We start from the raw sequence: 26,351 nt of genomic DNA, 5'->3' as shown, positions 1-26,351 counted from the left end.
AGGACTAGGCTGTTTGTATGTCACCCCCCAACCCAACCAGAATTTTTTTTTTTTTAATTTTATATTAACTTTAACTTTGGTCTTATTATTCTCATAGACATTTTTAAAACTTCTTTGAATATGTCAAATGCTTTCCAGCTTTAGCTAAGTACACATCCCTGGGAAACATCAAAAGAAAAGCTGAACATATTAACAAAAATTTTCCATTGTCTTATACCGAAGTAAGTAACATTTTTGTTAGAGAAAGAGCATGATATTATTCCATGCCAATTTCTATATCCTGCTTTCTCCTGTAATTAATGTACCCTGCACTCCTGCCTCCATCCTAAGAGTCACCTGGCCACAAGCATGACCCCTTTTCACCTGTCTCAGTCACAAAGAGCAGAGAGCTTGACCCAGCACCTATTTTGCTTGGACACACTCATTTTAGCCTTTTTAAATCAACATATTTATCATCAGTTTTTATTAGGATCTTTTCCTCAGGAAATTCAGGGAAGCATTCAAATATTAATACTAATACTAACAGCTACCTGTGACATTAGAGGGTGCAGCCTCCAACCTGAGATTCGATAATACTCTTGAAGGAATTATGGAACTCTCTGACTGCTATACTTATGAACGTTCCAAATGCAGACCTTCCAGTTGTCCTCTGTAGAGCTGTGGGCAGCTTTACTTTCCCAGAAATTATGTGTAATGATATGCATAATACTGCCAAACAGGGAAGCTCACCTGAGACTTGATTCAGTTTTTGTTGGGACTCAACCAGGTAGACATGGTTAGCTGCCCAGATTGCTGACTCCAGAGGCAGAGTGGATACCACAGCACCAGTCAGGAGTCACATTGTTAGATCGTCAGTGTGGCCCAAGGCCCAAAGTAAATGAAGACACTTTTCTTACTTCCCAGGAAACAGGGCAAAAGCCAGATCTCTCTTTGGGTAAGGTTAATTCTTTACTGTACACTGCAATTTACTGAATGGTAACTACATGCTAGGTATCACATTCAGGATTTTCACACACTATGCCAATTCATCTGAACAACAAATGAACCACAAACCCAAGAGCTAGAAATAGTATTTCCATTTTACATATAATAAAACAACTTCAGAGAGGTTAAGTGATTTGACCAAGGTCAGGCTTTTAGTAAAAAACGTAGCTAGCATTAAATCTGACACTGAAGTAGAACTCTTAACTATTGAGCTGTTTTGTCTCCCATGCCAAGTGCAATCACAGGAATTTCCTGTATTTATGGCATAATACATTCCTTGTCCCTCAGTTGATATTTTCATCCCTAAAAAGAATTTATGAATTGATTCCATAGATTGGGCAAGAAATGGTTTGGAAATTTTTTTGTGAGAAGAAAAATGATGCCACACATTGAGGGAAAAGTCGTTTGAGCTAGAATCCTTGAAATGCCCCAAAGTAACACAGAAAAGCAGGTTCCAGGTGAGGCAGGCCCCCAAATTCTTAAAAGGGTGTGGACTACTTAACTTTGGTCTCCACTCTCACCCAATCTTTGGAACCATTTTATAGTATTTAGGTGATTAAAGGTGGATAATCAATTTCTGGTTCTTCTTATTGTTTAAAGCAAAGGAAATCAACATTAAGGGCATGCATTTTCTAGTGACAATATACTAATTACATGAGAAAACTTTTGCTGCAGCATTGCATGGGGCAGAGCAGGATATAGAAATCTACAGGTAATTCAATAGCATCAGGTTAGTGCTAACTTTCAACATTTATTCCCACTCTGTATTTTTGTTAGACTAGAGTTATCATAACATTAACTAATTTGAGCTTTATAGCCTATATCAAGCTCTACTCATTCACTGAGTAGAGCTTGATATAGAAAGCTTAAGAAGCCAGAAAACCTCCCCAAAGAACAGAAATAAGTTGGAAAAGAAGGATATCAGAGAATCTAAACACTGGAATGTCACTAGTGAAAATTAGGAGCCAGTGGTGGTTTCCCGCTCCTTCCATTTTTGAAGTTATAGAGTGTATATAAGCTTAAGATACAAGCCTTTTGACTGGGCCTTGGAAACATTAAGTTACCTTCCAGACATTCACTCATTTTCTGTTCTTATTTTAGCCACATAACCTTGTTGAACTTCAGTTTCTTTACCTTCAAAATGGAAATAATAATATGTATGTTTCAGGAGTGTTGTGGAGCTTAATTAGCATTTCTAAAATACTTTGAGATGATCAGATGAAAGGTGCACTTTACATTTACAACATTAATTATTATTTTTATTGTACATAATCATTTGAAAATAGAAGAAGCTGTTAGAAGTTGTTTTGCCATCACTTAATAAATATTATAGTGCAAACCTATTTCAGAAAATCATGCTCTTATGGTTGATATGATCAACTCATTCATAGATTATTCCCAAAGGAATCAACCTGGGAACATTATGCAAAATAGGGAAAGACATAACAGGTAAGTATTGGTTTGACTAATTAGAGCAGACACACCTAACAGTTGAAGTAAACACAACAGCAGAAGATACAATTGAAAGAGTGGAAGATATGGCTTCATAGCAAAATAATATAATAATATAATACATAATGGTGCATCTATTCAAACTGCACTTTTCTTCTTAGGGACTCAAAACAATTTACCAATATTTTCTCCTTAATTCTCACCACTTCCATGTAAGGAAGGAAGCAAAGATGAGTCCACTTTAGAGAGGAGACTTAGTGATTAAGTTAAGAGAATGGAGACTTAGTGATAAGTGGTTTGCCCAAAGTTACAGACTAGCAACAGTGTTTAGGCTGTCCTTTTCCTAAATGAAGTAGGTCAAAGAGTTTGTTAGAGGTGGATCTGGGGTTGGAACTCAGATGCTTTGTATCTAATAACAGGGTAATGTTACCTCTCTTCAAACAAACAGGTATAGTGTGACGATAAAGGCATTTTACAAGTAAGTCCTTTTCAATAACTAACTAAAAACTCTCTTAACACTCTTAGCAAGGTTGAATAGGTTTCTGCTAGATTAACAGTATCTAGCAAAGGGTGTTTTTATTCCATTATTTAGTCCTGCAATCTCTATTTCCATTAGATAACGAAGATTTAAAAGGAGTTTGCTTTTTTAGGCACATTTACCTCACCCAAGGGGGAAAATAGCCTTGTACAGGGAGTGGGTAGAAGCTCAGAACATTCTCAGGAGATGATTTATTTCATATTAGAAAATGATTGCCACTTAAGTCTCAGGAAGCACTAGCATATATTCATCTCAGATAAATCAGATCTTAACATTCTCTTTCTACATATATCCACTTTTTGCTTCATAAATCTCCTTAATACAATTTGTGCTCAAACTTCCAAGATACAAAATGTGGAAGAAATCCCGTTGATATTAGACTGTCAGAGTCTTGTAATATTGGAAAATTCCCAACTGTCAAAACTCACCAAAAATGTCATTACTTGCTTTTATTTTCTGTTAATTTGATTGGGGCTATTAATAGAAATATTTTATGTGATTAGGATCCATCATGAGATAATATCTTGATGATATTTCTTCATAGTGAGCAAATATTTCCAATTGTTATTCTGTTTTAAAATTTAAGGCACTCTCCCTCTCTCTCTCTCTCTCTCTCTCTAAGATAAAGACATATTGTTTCATGTGGAGACTCAGAAAATATGCAAAATATAAAGGCAAGGAATTAAAAAGGGAGGGGGAGAAGTAGATGGGGCTGACTTACTGAAAAATCCATTAAAAAGCTATGCATGAAAAAATTCCCTATTATGTTCAAACACACCTGTTTGAAAAAATAGTGTATTGAGAAATTTGATAAATACATTAAGAATGTATTTACACTCTTGTAGATGGATACAAATGAAAATTCCCAGAATTCCTTCTGTTTGTTTAATACTTTATGATGTAACAGGCGCTTATTATTGAATGAATCTGCGAATAAAATTGTGTTGGAGTAGCAACCTTAAACCAGTAATCTGTTCCAAACTTTTGGATCTTTTTTTTTTTTTTTTTAGCCTCTAGGTCCCATATGGTGATTGTCTGTCATCTAGGGCAGTCTTACAGACCAACTCTATCTGGTTTGCTAAACTTGCCAAAATTGTCCAAAATGGTGCTTGTGTTTCAACCACAGCAGTCTTACAGACCCATGCAACCTGGCCAGCTGCCATGATTTACTCCACCCAGGTTTACAGGATTCTGATTAATCAACCTGGCAAGTTTCTACTTTATCACGCAATCTCAGCTTCAAGGCTTGTATTAGACTCTCTGGGCCAAACAATGCAACATACAACAATTTGTAAGGAGTTCTTTTCAAATAAATGCAGCTTTAAAATAACCATTGACCCCACTAGTCTGCAACTGTTAGTCTTCTAATGCTCAGATATATCATCAAAATGTGTAGTGGTGATGTTATATAAGATTGATAATCCAATAGCTTGATTTCCCTGGAGATGAGTAGAAAGCATCTTGCATGATTTGGATTTTCCCAAGTCTATTTAGGAATTTAGAAAGGGCATTACACAGCTAGCCTTTTTTAATGCCTCTTTGGGTAAATTTCCTTGGCCAAAGGATGAGTTGTATTAATTACCAAACACACAGAATCTTCCTTCTCCCTTCTAACTGGCATTGCCTTGGAATTTTTTTCCAATGGTGTCCAAGCCAGCTTGACTTCCACCCCATTCCTACTTCTGCCCAGTGTGGGAGGAATAGCCTTGCTTATCTCTGCAGAGGAGGAAATGAATCCTGTAGAGAGGTCCAATTAAAGAATACAACTGATTCACCTGGCTTAATATGAATTAGAGAACCCAGGGGTTGAGAACAGAGTGTGAAGGTCAGTCCACATTTATGATAAGAAACTCAAAAGTACCATGCTAGATGGAATCAGCATGAGTGTTAACTCAAGGGGAATAATGATGCCGCCAATAAGGTGCTGGTAATATCCTACCTGGAATGAGATGGTCTGTTTTATTCATTTACCTAAAAGAGTTATTTATGTTTAGTCTGGAAATTGGAGACAGGTACTTCCGTATAACTCTAAGGACCCTCATAAAAGGTCCTAAACCTGACCTGCTCCATCTGCAAAGTGCTGCACGGATTTCAGCTAATGGATGCAAGTTACAAGTAAAGTTACAAGTTATAAGTAAAGACATCTTTCCCTGGAAGTGATTTTATAAAAAGAACTACCATATTGTTGTTTGAGAAGCCAAGGCTACATTTGGAATGTGTTTGCATTAAAAGACAACGCCAGGATTTTCATATCGATTGAAGAGTAGCAAGCCTTTACAAAGGGTCGTCCTCGGCTCCAATTCTCCACGTGGATTCAATATGGCCAGCCTGGGTCTCTAGTTTCAATTTCAATGTTTCTCTTACTTCTCAGTTTCCTGAAATGAGTAAGGTCAGAGCCATCCCATGCCTACTTCTTCACTTGTGGATGCCTGCCCCTCCATGGAGGAGGTTGCTTAATGGTGCATTCTAGAGCCCACACCCAGCTCTTCACTAATTCAGCAACTCAAAAGCCAAGCAAAAGGGAATCCAGCCTGATCTCTCCTCACTCTCTGCAAATCTGCTTTGGCTCAGTTGGGTGTCCGGTTGGCTGAGTCAAGTAATTACTCCATGGGAAATATAGGATGAGGGTGCATTTAAATGCCAGGGATTGAACCTATAAGCTTCATTATTTATTTTAATGAAACATGGTTATGCTTGTTTGGTGGGTGTATTTGTTTTGATAGTGATCAAAATTTACATAGACTCTAATTTTCAATGAATGCCTTGGTTTGGTAGTGGAAGTCTGATTTTCACACATACTTTTCTTTTTGCCTCATTTTCTTCCTCACACCTCCCTGTTTTATGGCATGAAAGCTTTTGAATTGTTTCTGGTTTTCTTCTCTCAGCAGGCATTAACTGGGGCTGGAACAAAAGTGAACACTGACTATTTCTGTTATTTTTACTTCAATTAAATATCCCAATATCAAGCTTCCTTTTGAAGGTCAATTCAGGTTTGTGAGATATAAAATAATGGAATTTATCACTCATTTCCCCCAAAACATTGCAAAGGCTAAGTTCCCATTGCTACATATGTCCATGATTTAGTGTTATGTGGATAAGAGCTTTTGTCTTCTGAGGACTTCTTGGCTCAGATATTAAATCATGATCAGTCACACACTCTGGGTAACATTTTTCTCTTTTTAATTCCCACATAAAACACCCACGGAAGTGACAGAGAAGATTCATGTGTGGAGGAGGCTGACTTGGTATTTGCATAGGTTCTTAACAAGCCAAGAGGAGTTGTATTTTGATGGCTCACAAGGCATCAATGCCTGTAATAATCTCCCACCCTGGCATCAACAACATAATTTCAGTTCAAAAACTAGAATGGTAAGTATCACACATGCTCCAGAATACAGGCATACAGCTTCTGTTAAAATTATTTGTCCTTTATAGAATTTAACAGCACAACTCTATTAATGTAAACTAGACTCAATATGGTAAAATCCTACGCAGCTTGAAAACTCGGTGGTAGGAGCTGAAGTCTGCCTGCCCAGTTGACAAGTGACTCAATACTGAAGTTTACTTGTCTTTGCTGTTTGCCAGTAATTATAAGCAGATACTCATCTGGGCCTCACCACTCTGGTTCACCAGCATTTTTCAGTTGGGAAAGTAAGTATGTGAACTACGGTAGCTGTGCTGGATGAAAATAAGTGTATTATCATTGGCATTTTGGACAAGCCTTTGGCAATTTGTTACTATGGCATGGCACAGGAGAGCATTACCCTGCCTGTGACAAGATGGGCTAAGATGATGAAATGTTGGCCCTTCTCCAGTATTTCAAGTCGTTTACACCCAGTATCGGTTAGGAAGGCATTTGTTCACACATATGGTGACATTCTCAGCTTAGAAAAGCCTGGGAACTTACCTTCTTTTACTCACACACATATTGATACACATTTACAATTACAGAACTGGGTGTCCAAAATCATAATGTTGCTAACAGTGGTATAAATTATGAGATAAACTTGTAGACTAAAGATCAGTGATTTATGTGATTGAATAAGGCTTAACATTTGAGTTTTGAATCATGAAATATAGATGTTGCAGCTTGAGAGTGCCAATGTATTTTCAGTTAAGCCCCCAATTTTTTTTTTTGTTCTATTAATCATATCTCCAAACAAATAAAACCCACAGGTAATCATCAAAAGTTATTTCAATCTTTCTACCAATCCTCCTCTAACCCTTCCAGCCATGAATAAGTGAAAGAATGACTACACATTTTACCTTTCTTTTTTCTCTCCACTCAAGAACTAACAATTGAACAGGGGGATAAACCAACAGTTAATGAGAAGAGCCATATGATAATTGATCATCTGAATAATCAGGAGCAAACTGGAGTTCTCAGAAGGAAGTGAGTAAGGAGGATGCTATGTTCTACACGGCCCTTCTTGGTTAGAAGAACCTTTGTTCTCTGAAACAATAAGTCTGACAGCCCACAATATAATAGTACTGGGGTCCACTTCAGGCCGTCAGGCAGCTTTGTGGCCTTGAGTAAACCACTTCACCCCTTTTAGCCTCAGTTTCCTCATCAGTAAAGGACTTAGCTTATTTATGTTTAAGGACCTCTCCTACTCTAATATATCTGGACTCTACATCTCAACTTTGGGTTGCCCTTTGTACAATCACTTTGCTGTTCTACTTTATGGAAAAATTAGGAAATTAAATTTCTACTTTTTTTTTTTTTTTTGATTATCTGCCTTTAAGAAAATGTATTATTTGAAAAGTCAGTGGTGTAACAAAGATGGTGCTTATACATCTATATGCTGGCCTCAGGAGGAGAAATGCATATTTATTTCAGTCTTTCCACATTAATGAATTCTCCTGTGGTCTTTGTATTCACCAAAGAATATCTCTTATATCACAGACATATGTAGAAAGTTATATGCCGTCACCAATAAATGATTTGACAGCACTGTCACTCCCTGATACTCAAACTCTGCAAATTTTTAAGATACCATGGCCCCATAGAAGCAATCAGATATTATGTGTTGGGGTGGGGTTTTTTTTTCTCTCTTTTTTGATGTGAAGGGAAGCTGGGAAGATAATTTCTAGTTCTTACCAATTCAGAAATTCTTTCACATTTTTGCTCCATGTCTAGGTTCATGAAGAGAAAAATTGTTCTATATTAAAGGAATAGGAGAGAAAATCTTCCTCCACTCCCACCCCAACCTCAATCACAAACAATTCATGAAGACCTAACGGTATTTTTTAAAGCAGTCTTCTTTTCTGGCCTTACCTTAAGTTTATCATTGTTGCCAAGAAACACTGGCCATCTAGATCCTTCAGAGTCCTGTTTGTCATTTGTATCTCCTGTCATCAAGGTCTAGCATTTCCAGACTAAACCATATTTACAATACTAATATAAAATTCATTGCAGGAGACTATTACCATAATTAAATGGATGCACCAGCACTAGCAGAAGTTGGTCAGAGGATCTCAGAACTGCAACAGCTGTTATTTGTTCACATAAACCCGATGTTTTTACCTGTGGCCAGCTTATTTTGTGGCTGGAATACTATGAAATATGAACAAGCTCTGGCCAACCCAGGTTGATTCATGGCCAATGTGCCGTATCCTCTGGTTTCCCTTTTGCCTTGACCTTCGCTCCCAAGCTGGTCTTTCATTCTCCTGGCTCTAGAACTCTTGATTTGTTTCTGAATTTGGGCTTCACACACTTGTTTCTTACATACAACAGAGGACATATTCTCTGAAACTAACTCTTTTAGTTTCCTAGGCTGCTTAATGCAGATACCATGAATTGTGTTGGTTTAAACAATGGGAATTTATCAGCTTACAATTTGAGGCCATGAAAATGTTGAAATCAAGGCATCATCAAGACCAACTGCCAGAGATCTTTGGCCTCTCTGCTACATGGCAAGGCACATGGTGGCATCTGCTGTTCTCTCCCTTCTCCTCCAGGTTTCATTGCTTTCAGCTTCATATTTCTGTGGATTTCTCCTTCTCTCTCTGCATTCATTCCATTTATAAAGGATTCCTGTGAGAGGATCAAAACCCGTACTGAATGAGGTGGGTCACACCTTAACTGAAGTAGCTTCATCAAAAGATACATCTTATAATGGGTTTATACCCACAGGAATGAATTAGATTTAAGAACATGTTTTTCTGGGGTACACACAGCTTCAAACCACCACACTGAACCACAGCTCTCATCTCTGAACACAATGGGGCACTCAAACCCAAGCCTTATTTACTCTGGGGAAGTGCCCTTCCTGATCCAATTCAAGCCCCAGAGCCTATTCCTATGTCAGACCCCTTGGTTTGTGCTTTGGCAGGTGTCTGGTTGGACCTACTGGGAGAGAGGGATTGGCCCGTGTACCACAGTCAACAGACCGTGGAACCAATCAGCCCATAACAGTTATGACTGGGCACAGGGCTGAATATACACAATCAGAACAAAGTGCCAGAGGAAAGATTTCAGTCTGGCTGTGGATCTGTGAACTATTTCTCTCAATTAATTTACCTAATATGCATTTGGCATAGAGTAAAAAACATATAAATAAATAAATAAGGAAAGCTACCCAATATGTTTCTTTACTTAATATTTACCAATCTAGAAATCACACCATATTAGTGGTTTTCAGCTTTGACTGCACATTGGAATCACCTGGGAGCTTTAAAAACTAAGGCTGTCTGAATTCCACCTGCAAATTCTCATTTAATTGGTTTAAGGAAGAGCCTGGACACAGGAATAATTAAACATGCAGCTCTAGAATCCAGTGCTTCTCAACATGTAACATGCATAGGAATCCTCTGATTATCTCATTCTAATGCAGATTCTGATGCAGTAGGTCTGGGGTGAAGCCTGAGATTCTGCATTTCTAGCAAACTCCCTGTTGATGCTAGTGCTTACTGGTTCATGAGCAACACTCAGCAGCAAGATAGAAACTAATCCCTGACATCTGAAAAGCAACTCACGCCATTTGCCAGGCTGCAATGTTTAGACTCATTGCATGTCTATTATTGTTACCTACCCTCTTCACCCTGAGAGCCATCCCAACTCTTCCCCATACTGCTACACCAAGAATATTCCAGTACCAAACCCTCTCATAGCAGCTTCTTTACAAACAGAATGTCTACCAAGGCCAAATTGAAACAAGACATAAATATTTATTGTGTAAAGGACTATTGGAAGATGCAAACAAACACAAGACATTGCCCCTGCCCATCCTCCTTGTTTGTTGAGGGACAATGCATGTATAGGAAAACAGGGACTACAGTTCAGAGGAGAGATGTTCAGAGACAAATGAGTGGTAGTGAGAGGGAGTGGTGTGTGAGAAGAAAACTGAAAAGGCCCATGTAGGCTGGATCCTTAGAGGATGGGTATGAGAGAGTGTAGCAGGACCTCACAAAGAAGAGTAACTCATATAACTCAGACTAGATAGGAAATGGTCAGGTGGGGAGGATTCCAGAACTGTGAGCAGATCACTTCAACAAAGACCAAAAGAGAAATCAGAGCTTGAGGCTTGATTTCTTTAGAGTTGTTATATGAAACATGATGCCATATTGGAGGGTAATGGGATACCATAGATAGGTATAGCATTTAAATCTACACATATCAGGGTTTTGTGTAATAATAGCGTACTAACAGTCATTATGCACTTCTGACATGCCAGGCATTGTTCTAAGTGCCATGCAAGTTTGGATTTATTAAATCTCACAACCACCATATTAAATAGGTCCTATTATGATCATCACTGGAACATAACCCAGGTAAAGAAGGAGCTTTGCATGTATTCTCACTCTGGCAATTCCCAGTGCCAAAATAGTAACTGAATTAACAAATCCTGATTGTATGAACGAGAAAATGGGGGCACAGAGATGAGGTAATGTGCATTAAGTCACATAGCCAATGAGCAGCAGAGCAGGAACTCAAACCCAGGTGGTTTGGCTTTGGTAGCCACAGCTTCACCCTCATGCCAAAATGCCTTCCGTTTAAGGGTAGACCCTTAGAAATTCCTTATCTTTACCACATTAAGTCTAGTTTTTGCCTCCATGTGTATGGCTACAATTAATTTAACAAAAGAAGTTAAATGAGAACTTAGATATGGAGTCTTGGGCCTAGTATAGTAAAAGCAAAGCCCTTTTGCACACATAAAGTTCATTCAACTTCATGGCCACACCACACTAAGTAGTAGGTGGATGTAATTACCTGAAGCTTGGCAAGGTTCATCCGAAGTACACAGATAGAGTAATTAGGCACAGCTAGTACCAGGCTCCCAGATTCTAATTCTGGTCATTTTTCATCCAAATTTTGTCTTTCTTTTCTTTTTTCTTTTTTCACTTTTTTTTTTTTTTTTAAGAAATAAAGCTTTTTATCTTGAATTTCTGATGACTTGCTTATGACCTTAAAATTATTGGTAAGATAGTTCCCCTTGTTATTCATCTGTCAATATACAGGTATAGTGTGCTCAGAAGATACCAGTTACCATTCTGAGACCTGGGGACACAGAAAGGCCCTCTCCCTGAAGGGCTCAAAATCTAATCTGGAGAAAAAATTTATAAACAAACAATAACAGTAATGTAGCATCCCCCTAGGTGCTATACCTGAGGCCCATGCAATGAGAGCAAGAATTCTTCTTGTAGGATCTGGGAAGATTTTCCAGGAGGAGGGCCCCATATAGAGCATGTCCAATGGTGCTTTCCTGGCATCAGGGTAAGGAGCATATTTGGCTGCCTATTTTTCCCCTACCTCTTCTGTCCTTAATTCTGGTCACATAGAACTGTTTGAAGTTGCCCACTTTGTCCCCTTTGTATCTTTGCTCATCCTGAATGCTCTTCAGTTCCTTGCCTGCTGGAATTATTGCTACTCTTTTTTTTCCAGACTGCTCCAGCTTCATCTCCTTAAAGAAAGCTCTCTTGACCACCACCCATCACTCCTTCCTTTGCAACTGCACTATACCCCATCTCCTTCTTACATCTAGAAGACAACTATAATGGTTTATTTCTCTCATATTATTACATGTTTGTTTCTCTTTAGCAGTCTATAATATTCCTGGGGCCAGAGACCCTATCTTAATCATCTTTGTACCCTCTTTGGCTAGCTTTTGATTACCCCAAGGTATTCTTTTAAAGGTGACCATTTTCAGTGTTTCATTTGTTCACCTGTTTCCAAATATACATACAGATTAGTTGTCCAGGATTGAAGAGTACAGAGCAGATACACCATAACAGCAGCAAAGAATTGGTGACTGTGGTTAACTCAGAGGGTCACAACAGCAAATCCATATATAGGCAGCAAGGAAAGTGGGCCATGGTAAAGACAGCATGATATAAACAGCAATAATTGTTGGCATCTGGAGCACTCTTTTCTTTGTTCCTCCCAAAGTCTTTCACATACGTTGTCTTCCTTTATTTTTTATAACATTGATATAAAGTAGGTAGGGCACTTACCCACATTTTACGCAATGTGAAACTGAGGGATGGGGAGAGTGAGTGAGTTTTCTATTGCCAGTTTATGACTAAACAAGAACTCAAATTGGATCATTTGACTCTACTCCTATGTCTTTCTACTATCACATGAATGATGGTATTTTTGATGTGCTCATTAATTTAACATATATGATACATGAAAGGCACCATACTGGGTTTCGTGACTGGGTATGCACAAATAAAAGAAAAATTATAATCCTCAAGAAATGCACAGTCCAAGGAAAATATAGGCAAGTAACCACACAACTACAATGCAGAAGCATTTTAAAAATGTCATAGAACATTTAACTAGGCAGAGAGTTCACTGCGAATGGAGAACTCAAGGGTCTATGGGGAGGGTTGTGAGAAGGGGAATTTGGTCAGCCAAGGCTTCCCTGGGAAGACAATGCTTGAAGGACACATTGTTAGCTAGGAAAGGAATTAAGAGTAGAGAAAAGATCATTTAGGGCAGACATAAGAAAATGTTCAAAGGCACAGAGTCATACAAGAAAATGGCACAAGTTTTCTGAAAGTTACTTTCACAGCCTCCTTGAATTGCTACTTCCTTAAAAGTATTAGTGCTAGCACCCAGAGTCTTCTTCAATGCAGGACTTGTTGCCCCACCTGCTTGGGGTACTGTCAGCAGGCAGCTTTCTACTGTCAGCCCCTTCAGATATTCCCCAGCTGCAGAGCCCTCTCACCCAAGGCCAATCCCTTTCACAGGGACACCCACATCCAAAGACTGATCATGGCAGGAGTATAAAGACCTGGCCATCTTGGCTCAGCTCAGGATACCTCTGAAGGGCCATTTTAGCTCCAGGGGTCCTGTGGTGTTGGCGGAGGCTGTTGTTGGGTCTGCATTTCAGCTCATCTTCACCTTTTACATAATCTTGTTTCCTTCTCTGCCCTTCCACAAGTGTTCCTCCAAAGGGCCCTCCTTAATAAATATAGCATGTTCTAAACTCCATCTCAGAGTCTGCTTCCTGGGAAACCCCAACCTATGACAGCTATCAGGAGTTCTCTAAGTCCTGATTACCTCTTAGGTAATCTGATAGGGTTTTGGAGGTGGATCACTTGCTGCTTTGCTGGTAATGAGAAGCCCATAAGTGTGGTAGATGGAACACACAGATAGTCTTGGCACAAGGTGGAGGTCCTATTAAAACTTCCACTGGAGAATTGGATAGTATAAAAGTGGATAGGAATGTACTAGCTAGTGCTATATATCAGACATTTGAAAAATATGTGGGAAATAGAAGCCATAAGAACAGTGGTATTGTAAGGCTATTTTCTAAGCTTCGTGTTCTGGAAAAGAGATAGGCAATTCCAAGTAAAAATGAAAGCAGAGGGCCTTCTTGGTAGCATACAAAGAGGCTCTCATTCTTGGCATAGGAGGGCATGAAAAGCCGACAACCAGGACCAGAATTTAGTCATCAGACTAGCCAATCTCCAAAGAAGTTTAAACTTCTATCTTCTATGCCAAGGTTAAGTCCCTGGATGGGAAAGAATAGGACCCTGACACATGGGGTACATTCCTTGGTGGACACTTATAAAACTCCTAAATCCTTCAATTCTCTGAAATCCTGTTAGACTGCTAATGCTCCCCCATCCCATCAAGAGCTAAAATTGCTCTCCCCCAGCTCATAGAAAACACAGAGGCCTCTCTCCCCTGAGAGAAGACGTGTTCCCCCCTCAGGATATATTCCTCCCACCCCCCCTCAGCCACTGTCCTATAACTAAGGTTACACTGCAGCATAACCAAGCCAGGGAAATATTAGGCCTAAGAAGAGAAGAAGGAAACCATATCCCAAAGTTGCTGTAAGACCTTGTCAGTATGTACTGGCAGGAACCAAGGGAGTATACATGGAGTTGCATTGCTGAGGTACTTAATCACGAAAGCCATAACACAAGGTTGGATAAGGGAGAGTTTATCAATTTGGAATCACTCTCCCAGGATACAGGATTTAATATCCTGACTGCATCCCCAGGAAATAATGCAAACTCACTCCTTTGTGCCTTGTCATCTGCTTTGTATAAAAAGAGAAGTGGCCCAAGTTTGGAATACATATATGGACTAATGGATAGTAGCAAATGACTTGGCAGTCTGATTGGGGCTTGGAGAAAGAAAAACTGGAAGATTCGAGACAAGGAGGGCTGGGGTGGAGGCATGTGTATAAACATGTACAAGTGGACACAAAGCATGAAAAGCTTTGTATCCCCTGATCACACTCATCAGATGGCATCCAACACAGAAGAGGCACAAAACAACCAAGTAGTCAGAATGACTCAGCAGGTTAATGTTAGCCAGCCTCTGTTATTGACCAATCCAAGGCTGACACAATGGGTACATGGACATAGTAGCAAATGTGGCAGGTATGAAGGTTATACATGTGTCCAAGAACATGGGTTCCCACTTACCAAGACTAATTTAGCTATTGCTGCCAACAGTATAGAACAGCACTGAGTTCCTAATATAGCATCATCCATTGAGGAGATCAACTTGTTATTGGTTTGCCTTTCTTGTGAGGAGAGTCTTAGCCATCACAGATATCCAAGTGTTTATGGAATGTTTGATGCACTGACATAAATCCTTACATAACATTGCATCAGATCAGGGAACCCACTATACAGCAAAGCACATATGTGAGTGGGCCTATGACCATGGTATTCTCTGGGCATAACATATACTTCATTGCATAGAAGGTACTAGCCTGAAAAAACTGGAAGAGCTTTCTGAATTTACAGCTGAAGTGCCAGTTCAGGGAAAATGCTTTACCAAGATGGGGTACCATCTTTTAAGTCTCAGTGGACACTGTGAATCAAAGATCTTTACATGGTTCTCTTTCTTCCAAAGGAACAATACATGGGTCCAGGAATTAAGGGATGAAAGCAAAAGTGATACCACTTCCCAACTCTCTGAGTGAACTGCTAGATGTCTTTGTACTTCCTTCCTTGGGAACTCTGGGTTCTGTGGGTTTAGAGATCTTGGTTCTCAAAAGCAAAACACTTCTGCCAAAGGATATAACAACAGTTCTGTTGTATCATATGCTTTGACTGTAGCCTGGGTACTCAGGCTTCTTATGCCAAGGATCAGCTAATAAGAGGAGGAATTATCATTTTTAGTAGGTAACTGCTCAGTCATCAGGTGGAGGAAAGCTGCTTTATATATGGGGGGGGGGGGGAAGGGAAGAGTATGTTTGACACCCAGGTGACCCACTTGGGCACCTTCTGGTACTACTTTGCCCAATTATGATGGTAAATAAACACATGCAGAGATCCTTATTTGAGAAGGGCATGGTAGCCAGGGGCTCATATCTCTCAGAGCTGAGGATGTGGGATAGGCCATCGGGTAAGCAACTGAGACCAACAAAGACACTAGGTGAGAATGAAGAAAATCTAGAATCAGGAGTGGAGGAGAGAGGCAGTGAGTATAAGTTGTAACCCTGAGACCAGCTATAGCATAAGAGACAATAGTTTGTCCCACCAACTTCCTTTTCTCAGGAAGATAAGTCCTGCAGAATCCTGAAAGAGCTACATCCTAAATGTAGATAGAAAAGTGAATCTGTATGGAGAAAGAGATGGACTGTGAGTGGATATTGTGATGTACCATACAACTCCTCCTTCAGTGAAAGACTTGTTCCAGCTGCTTGGAATGCTGGTGGCAGACAGCCACCATGTGTCAGCCCTTTCAGGACCTGCTCCAGCAGCCGAGTCCTCTCACCCAAGGTCATGCCTTTTGCTAGAGATGTTCGCTTCCAATGAATGACCCACGTGGGAGTAGAAAAGCCTGGTCATCTCAGCCTAACTCGGGACAACACTGAAGGGCCATTCTAGTTCCAGAGATCCTGCAGAGTTGATGGAGGCTGTTGTTGATCCTGTATCTCAGCCCAACTTCTCCTTCTGCCCCATCTTGCCTTCTTTTCTTCCCTTCCACAGGTGTTGGTCCCAAGAATATTTCTTAATAAACATTCTGCCCTCTAAACTCCATCTCAGAGTTACTCAGTAAATGCAACCTGTATCAGATGGGGAGTCTAGGATGGAAGAAATAAAATCTGAGTCATTTACATTTTGGGGAAGAAAAACCATCCATTTCCTAAAGCATTGTGGTAGCAGGGTTTTATGGGGCAAGAATAAATTATTTAATGGAAGTGAGAAGGGAGTGAAGCTGTCTAACCTTTGTATTCCTCTCAAATTCTGCCAAGATTAAGGGAGTAGGGAGTGGCACGTGGTGGGTAGCAAGAAAGAACGAACTTGGCCATATGATCAACTAATATATTGTCCAGATCTATTGGTTGTTCTGATGAAGAGGGATATGCTACAATAGTCTCTGGGTTTCTGCCCACCTCAGATTTAGCAAAAGACTTTTACCTGAGATGGAGAGGAGGCAGGGGAGACTGCCATGGAGCTGCTCCAAAGAGAGGTCTGCCATTTAGGTAGAAAAGACATAGCAAGTCTCTTCCTCCCTGCTGGCAGCTCTCAGGGGTAGCACTTGACCAAAGAGGCCCCAGAAATCCAGCAAATCATAAGATCACGAATAAACAAGTTCAGGAAAGAGTGCACCCCCCAATGCCTTAATAGAAATTGCAACTGGCCAAATTTCCAGCCCAAACAACCACAATCTTGGCAGACAAGAAGAATTCTAAGGACAGAAGGAAGCCTTCAAATGTTTATATAATTTTCTACCAAAGAAGGGTTGATTGATTCTAGGAAGGGTGGGCCCCTCAAGGGCTGGCTGCCACACTGTGGTGATTATCCTCAGGCTTTGGAAATTCACCTTCAAAACTTCTTGTCTGAGCTTCAAGTCACAATAGGCAATTTGTTCATTTCCTCCCAGAGGATCTGGCACATGTAACTGGCTCCTGAGAAAGGCAATTATCACCTCAAGGTGGTCTGCCTGAAACATCCTTCTCTAATGCTCTTTTAGAGGAAATGAGTCCATGTGACTATCTCGGGAGGATAATCACAAGTTTGGAAAAGAAGACATTGTGAAGAATTTTCACAATGTGCTTCCCAGTTAAGCACACACACAACATCAAAAGCCGGAGAATGTTTTCTTAAATTCTCTCATTGTCATTTATTACTTCCACTGCAATTACAAGGCAGAGAGAGCTTCTATTAATTTGTTATGATCCTCTTCCAATGCATTTCTTTGAGGGACAAAATACATTTACTTTGTTTTATATAATGCACAGACATATCCACACCTGGTGGCTCCCAGAAAAGGCATATTCTCAACTTGGATGATGGGGTCTTCAGAAGTTACATTAGTAGCGACATGTGGCACGGAAATGGTAAGAAAATAGTTCAGGTTATTGTCTCTGGAGATAGCGAACTGGTTTCTGCCTATCTCCAATGCATAAGACTCTGATCCAATGGTGCTTCCTCCACATGAACTGTTCCACATACACCCACTCAGGTTAAACCTCTCATGCTTCTGTGGCCTCGGCCTTTTGCTTCTGTCATTGAACTTTCTATAAACCGTCTGTGCAAGTCTGTCTCCCCAACTCTATTGTAAATGCCTCAAGAATGAGGGCCGTGTCTTCTATGTCTTGTCCATCCTAGATTTAATTAGAGTGCCTTGCATATATTAAGTATTGGGTGAATATCTGTTGAAATTAATCAAAATGATCTAACGGTTTAGTGGGAATAATTTTTCCAGAAGATATACAAGGAAGACATAGTTTTACTTCAAGACTTTTCTTGAGCCAGTTGTCAGGATTTCTCTTCGCTCACTGGAAGTAAACGATTGACCTTTACCACAATTTCTCATCTCAGAATTGTAAAGCTTCATTTCCACCTAAATTTTTTAATAGAGATAATATAAAAGATGAAGGTAGTTACATTTTCAAGATACTCTGAGATGCGTCACATCCATAGATGCAAACAGAAACTTGAAGTTATGGAGGATGCCAAGAGCTGATATGTTGAGAACAAATCAAATAAGGCTGAACTAATTATGTCAGCAAAACAGAAAAGTTCAGACAAGCCAAGAGGTTAACTGAAGAAAGACATTGTATAGCAGTGTATGTGGGAAGCATACTGATGAACAAAGGGAATCCTGGGGGAGGGCAGTGTTGAATATCATGTTATAGATCAAAGAAAAATGCTGAGGTTAAGAAATGTAATAATTATGGAAATGAAAAATGCACAAGGTGAGCCAAGAACAATTCTAAGGAAGTTGAGTTGTAGGTGAAAGCATCCAGGTTGGGAAAACAAAACCCTGAGAAAGGAGGAAGAGGTACAGAGAAGCTTAGGTAAATATTAGTCATCAGAAGAATGAACTTTGTCTGTAGAAGGCAAGCGATGCCATTTATCCATCCATTCATCCACTCAGTTGACCCCAACAAGGATACAACATGGAGACCTTCCCTTAATGGGAGTCAGTTACACCTAGTCATTGCAAACAATTTCTAAGTCCTAGTGAGAGACAAGGAAATGCCATTCAGCTATCTTTGAAAAACACCATGCTATAAAATTATTTACAAAAACCAAAATTGATGGTGTCAAGTGATAGAGTTGGAAAAATGTGCCTTAACTTGAGTTTGAATCCTAGCCAATTATACTTATGTAAAAGGCACAAAATCCATGCGATGATGAAATTTATCTGCAGGATATTATTATTCCATGTTTTGCAATTTTCACCTAAAGGTTATGATCTCACACTTTCGCACTGCATCTCACTGAATTTCATGCTTCCTCTTATCAATCTACTGCCATGACCCCATATGAAGTTCAGAAACCAGGAGTCCTCTGTGCAATAAGCTTAAGCCTTATGGCCTGCCCCAATCCAATCTCTTACTGCTATTTTCTTAATATCTTGGAGGCTGCAGAAACAAGAAGGCAGCAGCTGAGAACAGGAAAGAGATGCAGTGTGTTAAATCTTTGAGAGTTCAAACAAAACAAAAATAGGTAATAACTTTCCATTGCACAAAAGTTCACACTAATAAATTTGTAATTACAGAGAGGAATGAAATTAACCACTCTCTACCCCAGGTTACATTCTCCATGGGCAACTCCTGGTCATGACCCAACAGGAATATTTCTCATGGAAATGAAAGCATGGTGAGACTAATAGCAGTGGATATTTGGTATCTACTAAATTAAATACATTAAATTGACACTGTGGTATTATGGTTAGTATGTGGTATTACATTTCCTTTCCAAAATGGTAATGTCATTGTGCCTTTATATTTTTGTCCAAATTTTTGTTCCATAATTATCTGAAACAAACACCTTAGCAGGTAAGGTGATTCAGAGTCTTACAATGGTACTGTTTTATTTGATATGCCCAGGGCAGGAATTTACAAACTAAGGGTAACTGCTGCTTGTGCTAATTGGTGTAAAGTTTTAAAAATCCAAAAAGGTGAAGAAAAAGAATGGCAAAGTCTATACTCTGAGATTTGCTGTTTCATATTATACAGTGTATAAAAGTGATTTGCCTTCCTCATCCCAAATCTGGCACACAGCTGGTCATGAGTCAAGTATTATAAGTATGTTAACCACACCGCACATCAAAGAAACAATTATTTAGTATTGCAGGACTCCTTCCCACTGACTCAGCAAGCTAATTACTACCACCTCTCTCACTACCTATCTACTAAATTGAAGGCAAAAGGGATTTAAGAGCAAAGCATCCAAACAGTGACCACCAATGATTTCACTATCTGGTGGTACGCTACATAAAAATATTTCAAATGTCACAAGCTCCCTGATCCAATTTCAAAAGATATTTACTTGAATGGCTTTGAATATAGTTATGTTTCTGAGTTTTCCATACCCTCACAAGAGAAAGCATCACTATTTTTATGAATTAAAAAAATATATATTTATTTTAATTTTTTGACAACTTGAGATTAGAAGGGAATTCTCTCTTAAAAGCCTATGTCCTTCTCTTCTTTATTAAGGATACCTAATTATTGCTCAAAATCCTTAGATTTGGGGAATGCAGAAATGGAGGAAAAAAAAATCTTCCCAATGAATCCAATAAACCCAATGAAACTGGTTCTGATTTGACACAGCAATTATATTCAATCAATAGTCATTGGTATGTAAAATAAAAGCTTAGCTTTAATCAATGGATCAATTTATGCTAATTAAGCCACTATAAGTAAAAGGGAAAGAATTACTTATGGTATTGATTTAATCTTAGACCTTACTCTCTGTAGCAAAAGGATGAAAAACCAACTCCCAAGAAAAAAAAAGGGAATCATTGTATCTTCAGAATCAATTCTCATAGGCTGAAGCAGTCCACAAAGACCAAAGGATCTGTGATTGTCCAATTGAATTAAGTAATAATGAATTATATACATGATAATATTAATGATCCATTTATTTATCCAATAAATATTTTATATGCTATCATATAAAATGACAGAATGTCTCTAACTTCAGTGAAAGATTGTAGACCCACCAAAAGAAAAACATGTGCTGTTCACAAGGCTGAAGTTAGCACATTCTTTTAAAGTGGTCTCCTGGGATTGAATCTAAAGTAGTTTAACTGTGTTTGAAATGAGATGTCTCTGAATAAGATTCAGTCTGCTCCAAGGACCAATGGTTAGGAAATTCCTAAATGGGACATTTGGGATGAATATTGTGACCAATATCATCAGAAGGAGAACTAATGGATTGTGACTCCATTTCTCCAAGTAGTAAAAGGGTCCTGAATATAATTGTAACCTTCACATTGGGCAAAAATATCCTCTGGCAAAGACTCAAAGAGTGAGTTGTTCCAATTGGGTCATTAAGAAAACAGTTAGATGAGAAGTTGCCATTGGAATTGTTCTTTAGAACAGTTCTGCTGTCAAGCAGGAAGAAATGGACCATGTAATGTTTGATACTTTTGGACTTAAAAATAGAAGGACTAAAGTACAACAGCATGTTGCTGGGCAAGAAATTCTACAATGTGTTTGAACTAGATGACCTGTTAAATCTTTACCATCTCTCATTTCTGTGATTCAACTCTACTGAAGTTAAGTGCATAAAAATAAAGCCATGTGGGAACATGGCCATCAATAACAACAAAAATAATAACACTCTGAACTCCTTCCTTAGATGAAAGGCTCTATGTTTTTACAAAGCATACTTTATCTTTTTAATTCTCACAACATCCAAGGTTGTGGGAGGCAAGTATTATTATCCCATTTTGCAAATAGAGAAATTGAGGTTCATGGAGTTTGACTTGCTCATGGCCACAAACCAAGTCAGCAAGAGGATGGAATCTACCGACACTCAGAGTGAGCTACTGGAAAAATGGATCTTTTATCCTGATATAATGTTGGGGAGGGGGGCGGGTTGAGATAAAGTGTGCTCCCAGCAGGTAGCAATGATGAGAGAAGAGAAAAAAAAAATTACAGTTCCAAGTAAAGATATTAGGGCAATATTATGCAAGCTTCAATAAAGGTTAAAACACATTTAGAGGAAAAGAATTATAGTACTCTCCTGAATGATGGCTTTACAGAGGCTGAAAAGAAGAAGCAAGAAAGAGTCAGGCTTCTGAATTAACTTATGTGACTGCTTTTTGGGAAAATTAAGAAGAAAATAAATGGAGGAAAGGCAATTAATTGCCTGCTTTTTCTTTGCATGAAAATCAGACTAACTGGAATTCTCTCACCCTGAATATTCAAGCCTAAATTAAATATTTAATTCAGTCTTAGAACAAGTACCTGTGCTATCTGGCCACAAAAACAAAAACCAAAACCACATGCATATACACAAAAATACCCTATTATTTTTACTTAACTATAAATGAATGAACAAATAATTGAATGAATGAATGAATAATTTTTTTAAAAAAAAGAAAGAAACATATATGGCTCATCCACACCTTTTCTTTTGGGTGTGACTAAGACTTCCTTATATAGATAATAGCTAAATCAGACCATCAGACCTAACTTATTGTATCCAAAAATACAGGAAGACACTATTGGGAGAAAAAAGTCAACAATGGGCATTTTAGAAAGGCCAACATTTTCCAGATTGCCCTGGACATCCATATTTCCTAATTCAAAGCACAGCTCAGCTCATTCTAGGAATGCACTCCATATTTTAAGCTCTACCTTGACAAATTGAAGGCACTCATCCTTCCAACTATTGTGAGCATGTTACACATACCCCTTGGGCACCAGACATTAGGTACTGTGCTCCCAGAAGCCACAGAGAACCTGAGTACTCTTGAACCAGACTGCTGAGTCAGAGGCAGGGATAGGCAGAGCAAAAGGGACAGCACGGTGGAGTTTCAAAAGTATTAGCATACAAAATCTACCAGGAATGAATACAGTTGGGTCTCTCCTTTCCTTTCACCTTGGATGAGTGGAAATTCTCTACATTTATTGTCTGTGGTTAGACATTTGTCCTCTCAGACTTCAGGAATATAACTATGGATTAGTTGACGGGAATGGCTTAAAATGGGAAGAAATTGACCAAGTAAATAGAGATGGAATCAATGCAATTTTTGAGGAATGAATATTTATTTTTTACTACATTTTAGTTATATATTTTCTTCTGTCTCTGCTTACTGTTAATCTTTAGAACCAGCAAACATACAAATAAAAAGTCAGTGAGTCTGGCACCATTCTGTATACATTGGACAATAAATACAATCTATCACTTGAAAGACTTCTGCACACATAATCCTGGCACAGCAGCAATACATCCTATGATGGTAAGAAACAGGAAAGACTCAAGAGGTTCTGTGCTTGTATTCCCTCTTGAAACCAGAAATGGATACCATGCATTTTCAACTTACAGGCACCACATGTTACTTGATTACCCATTTTATTAATTCTTCTAACTCAAGCTTTCATCCTGATCCAAGCAGTTACTGCCTTTGCTATTTGTGTATACACTAAATGTATGTTGTGTAAATAATTATACAAAGTGAATATTTTATATATTTCTATGTTTTAATACGTATTATATATTCAGTACATATACATTTTTATTGTGTGTGGATATATTAAGAATTGCATTGCCATTGGGATGAATTCTGTGATGTACCACCCAGATCTCCATTCAGAAATAAAAGGCCACCTTTTGGGAGTACCCCAGCTATTGGGAGGACTGCCAGAAAACCACCCTTAGCTTTAAGTCCTGTTTTGGGAATCTCTGGCTAAAGAAAAGCACCTCACCCAAGGTGATGCATCCTTCCAGGGGCATTCCATATCCTATAAGTGATCAGTCTGAAGGTATGAAGGTCCAGCTCCCTTGCTCCAACTTGGAATAACATTGAAGGGCCATCATAGCTACAGAGCTTCCATTAGGGTTGGCTAGTCTCCTGCTGATGTTGTATCACAGTTCAACTTTTTCCTCTGCCAAATTCTGCTTCCTTGCCCTCTCTTCCATGGGGATGATCCCAAAAGCCCACCAAAATAAGTCCCTGCATGCTAATCTCTATCTTAGTATCTGCTTTCCAATGACTTCTCCCAACATGCAATGGTCATATTAACCGGAGTCTCATACTGCAGACTCAAAATGATAAGATAATAAATATATTAGTCTAAAGGCTAGACAGATCAAAGATATCATGGGTATGCCTGGAGTTGGGGAGATATAGAGTGAATAGTTTTTATAATTCAATAGAAAAATAAATCTTTGGGAAGAACTCCAGATTTTTCAGAAATCTGTCAACAGGATTTTAGGATGATTCTATTTGGAATTACATCTGAATTTTACTTTAATGTTCTTGGCAAGAAAGTTGAATTCAGTACTAAGTGATTTTTTTCTTGCACCCCATCATGAGGGTTGCCAACTGGCAAATGAAAACCATGGGGCAGTAGAAGAAAACCTAGGTTTCAATACAACTCCTCCACTTCCTGGCCAACTTTGGGCAAGTCATTTAAATAACCTCTTTGAGACTCATTTCCTTCATCTGTTAAAGGAGAGTTACAACAAAATGAAATATGTTCTGTAACCTACCTGGCTCAAAGCTTGGCATATCATACTAGTTCGATAAATGTTGGGTTTCCTTCTGATTTGAAGAATAGTGTTACCATTGAACCTCATGGAAAGAAAGGTTCACAATATAGCAAGATTCCAGGGGAGTGCAGAGTATTCATTGATTGTATGATAGAGATAGATATTTTTAAAAATTTAGAAGTTACAGAAACTATTGAAACTTTTTCTGATTTCTCAAACTCACAACACTTCCTACCTTCTAATTGACCCATAGTCCTCACCGTATCTTTTAGCCTTTGATCATTCCCTAATAGCCTAATGTAAATTAACTTTCTTCTCCATTCTAATTGAGCCCTTAATGCCAGATAAATAACATCTAATGCCTATCAGCAATGAGCCCTTGATTCTGGTAGAAATCTGTTGACTGATGGATTAATTTTACTAATAATAACTTGAGCAACATTTTTGGACTTTGTATTCTGTTCTCAATCCAATATAATCTCACTTTCCTCAAACTTAACCAACTCAATGGATTACATTAAAAATAAGCACTCAAACCTCACTGGCTCAAACCCCATTGGCTGACATCTCTTCAGGGCCCTTCCACCTCTACTCCCATTTGTTTCCCAGGAGCCATTAAGGGTGTGTGTGTGTGTGTGTGTGTGTGTGTGTGTGTGTGTGTGTGTGTCTTAAATGTTCTAACTATATAACCTTTCCTTTTCTTCTCAAGGCCCCTTCTGGTGGCATCCAGGAGCCACTTGAGAGTGGCAGTTATGACTGCTATTCCTGGAGTAACAAGAACAGCCTCCATAACAACTGTAATGTCTGGACCAGAGTGCCTCCTTCTGAAGACCCCAGAGCAACAACCAAGCTGGTAGCCAGCACGACATTGTGCTTCCTGTAGTCTTCAGTGCACTGAAGCTGTGCTGGGTAGGGAGTTGTGGAAGATGAAGCTAGAGAGGAAGGCAGGGGCCAGGGACAAGGGCATATGCTCCATGCTAAAGAGCTCAAGCTTAGTCAGCAGGGAAACATTTAAAGGTTTTAACAAGGACTTGGCATATATATTTATGTTTTAGCAATATCAGGCTAGCTGCAGTATAGAGGATGAATTGGAGGGAGGCCAAGATTGTTGAGTCAAGAAAAATGGTTAGGAAGATACCTGTAATTGTGCAAGCGAGAGATGGTGGAGGCCTCAATTTAAGCAGTGGTAGTGGCTTTGTGCTGTATGGAAGGAGGGCAGGCCTCTCTGGGCTACCTTTCCCTAGCCTCCAGGTCAGCTGGTTTCACATTTGGATTGGGCAGTAGTAGTTACTGGAAGGAGATTAGGAAGCAGGAGGAAAGAAAAATCCAATATATTTTAACCTCTCTCTCTAGGCATCAGGACACCTCCAGTAGCAGCTGCATCTCCACCATGGCTCTGGCTTCCTCTATACACACGTGCCACAGTTCTGGCTTCTGCCCAAAGATCCCACCCTTGCACTCTGGGAACACTACTTCCTCCCTTTGTCCCTCCAGCCCAGAATTGATTGTGGTTTCCTGCTGCTGCTAACATCTAAGTTGTCTCATTGTCTCTTGGTTGCCTTATCACCTCTTGCATCACCTATAGTCAATTCTCTGTGTAAAATAACCTTTTTGAAAATATTTGAAGAGGTTCTTATTTTCCTGGTTGGACATGGATTGATATAGGAGGGGATACATTTGATAAATATTTTGAGGAAAACTCATTGGAACTTTCTGAGGAGCACCCTTACTGCCTAACTCAAAGTTGTTTTCACTTTTTTGTACATTCCTGAACTGATGTTTATTGTATTGTTTCCACAGCCACCTGGGAAGTTATTTGCCTTATTACAAAGATTCATAGTTTGCAGATTCTTTGTAACAATAATAATAGATGATAAAACAATAGGATGCTGCAAGGGTAGGGCAGAGAAGTCTCTGCAGGTGCTTGCCTTCTAAAGGAACTATGCGTTGCCCTGGTCTCCCAGGCTTCAGGCTGAGTTCCATAAATGTGGAATGA

General features: G+C 39.1%; 2 long non-coding RNA genes across 2 annotated transcripts in view; one reads left to right on the top strand and one right to left on the bottom strand.

Moving 5' to 3' along the window:
• LOC119506293 overlaps positions 1-26,351 on the bottom strand; it is a 137,815-nt gene that overhangs the window by 31,723 nt on the left and 79,741 nt on the right. The window lies entirely within an intron of this gene.
• Positions 6,166-8,438, top strand: LOC119506292. Its single transcript, XR_005210967.1, has 3 exons — positions 6,166-6,343; positions 7,265-7,367; positions 8,115-8,438. It is a non-coding gene; the product is annotated as an uncharacterized LOC119506292 (long non-coding RNA).

This window comes from Choloepus didactylus, chromosome 11 (assembly GCF_015220235.1).
Source record: "Choloepus didactylus isolate mChoDid1 chromosome 11, mChoDid1.pri, whole genome shotgun sequence".
NCBI lineage: Eukaryota > Metazoa > Chordata > Mammalia > Pilosa > Megalonychidae > Choloepus > Choloepus didactylus.
Note: the sequence above shows the minus strand (reverse complement) of the source record. Positions and strands in the feature narration are given on the sequence as shown.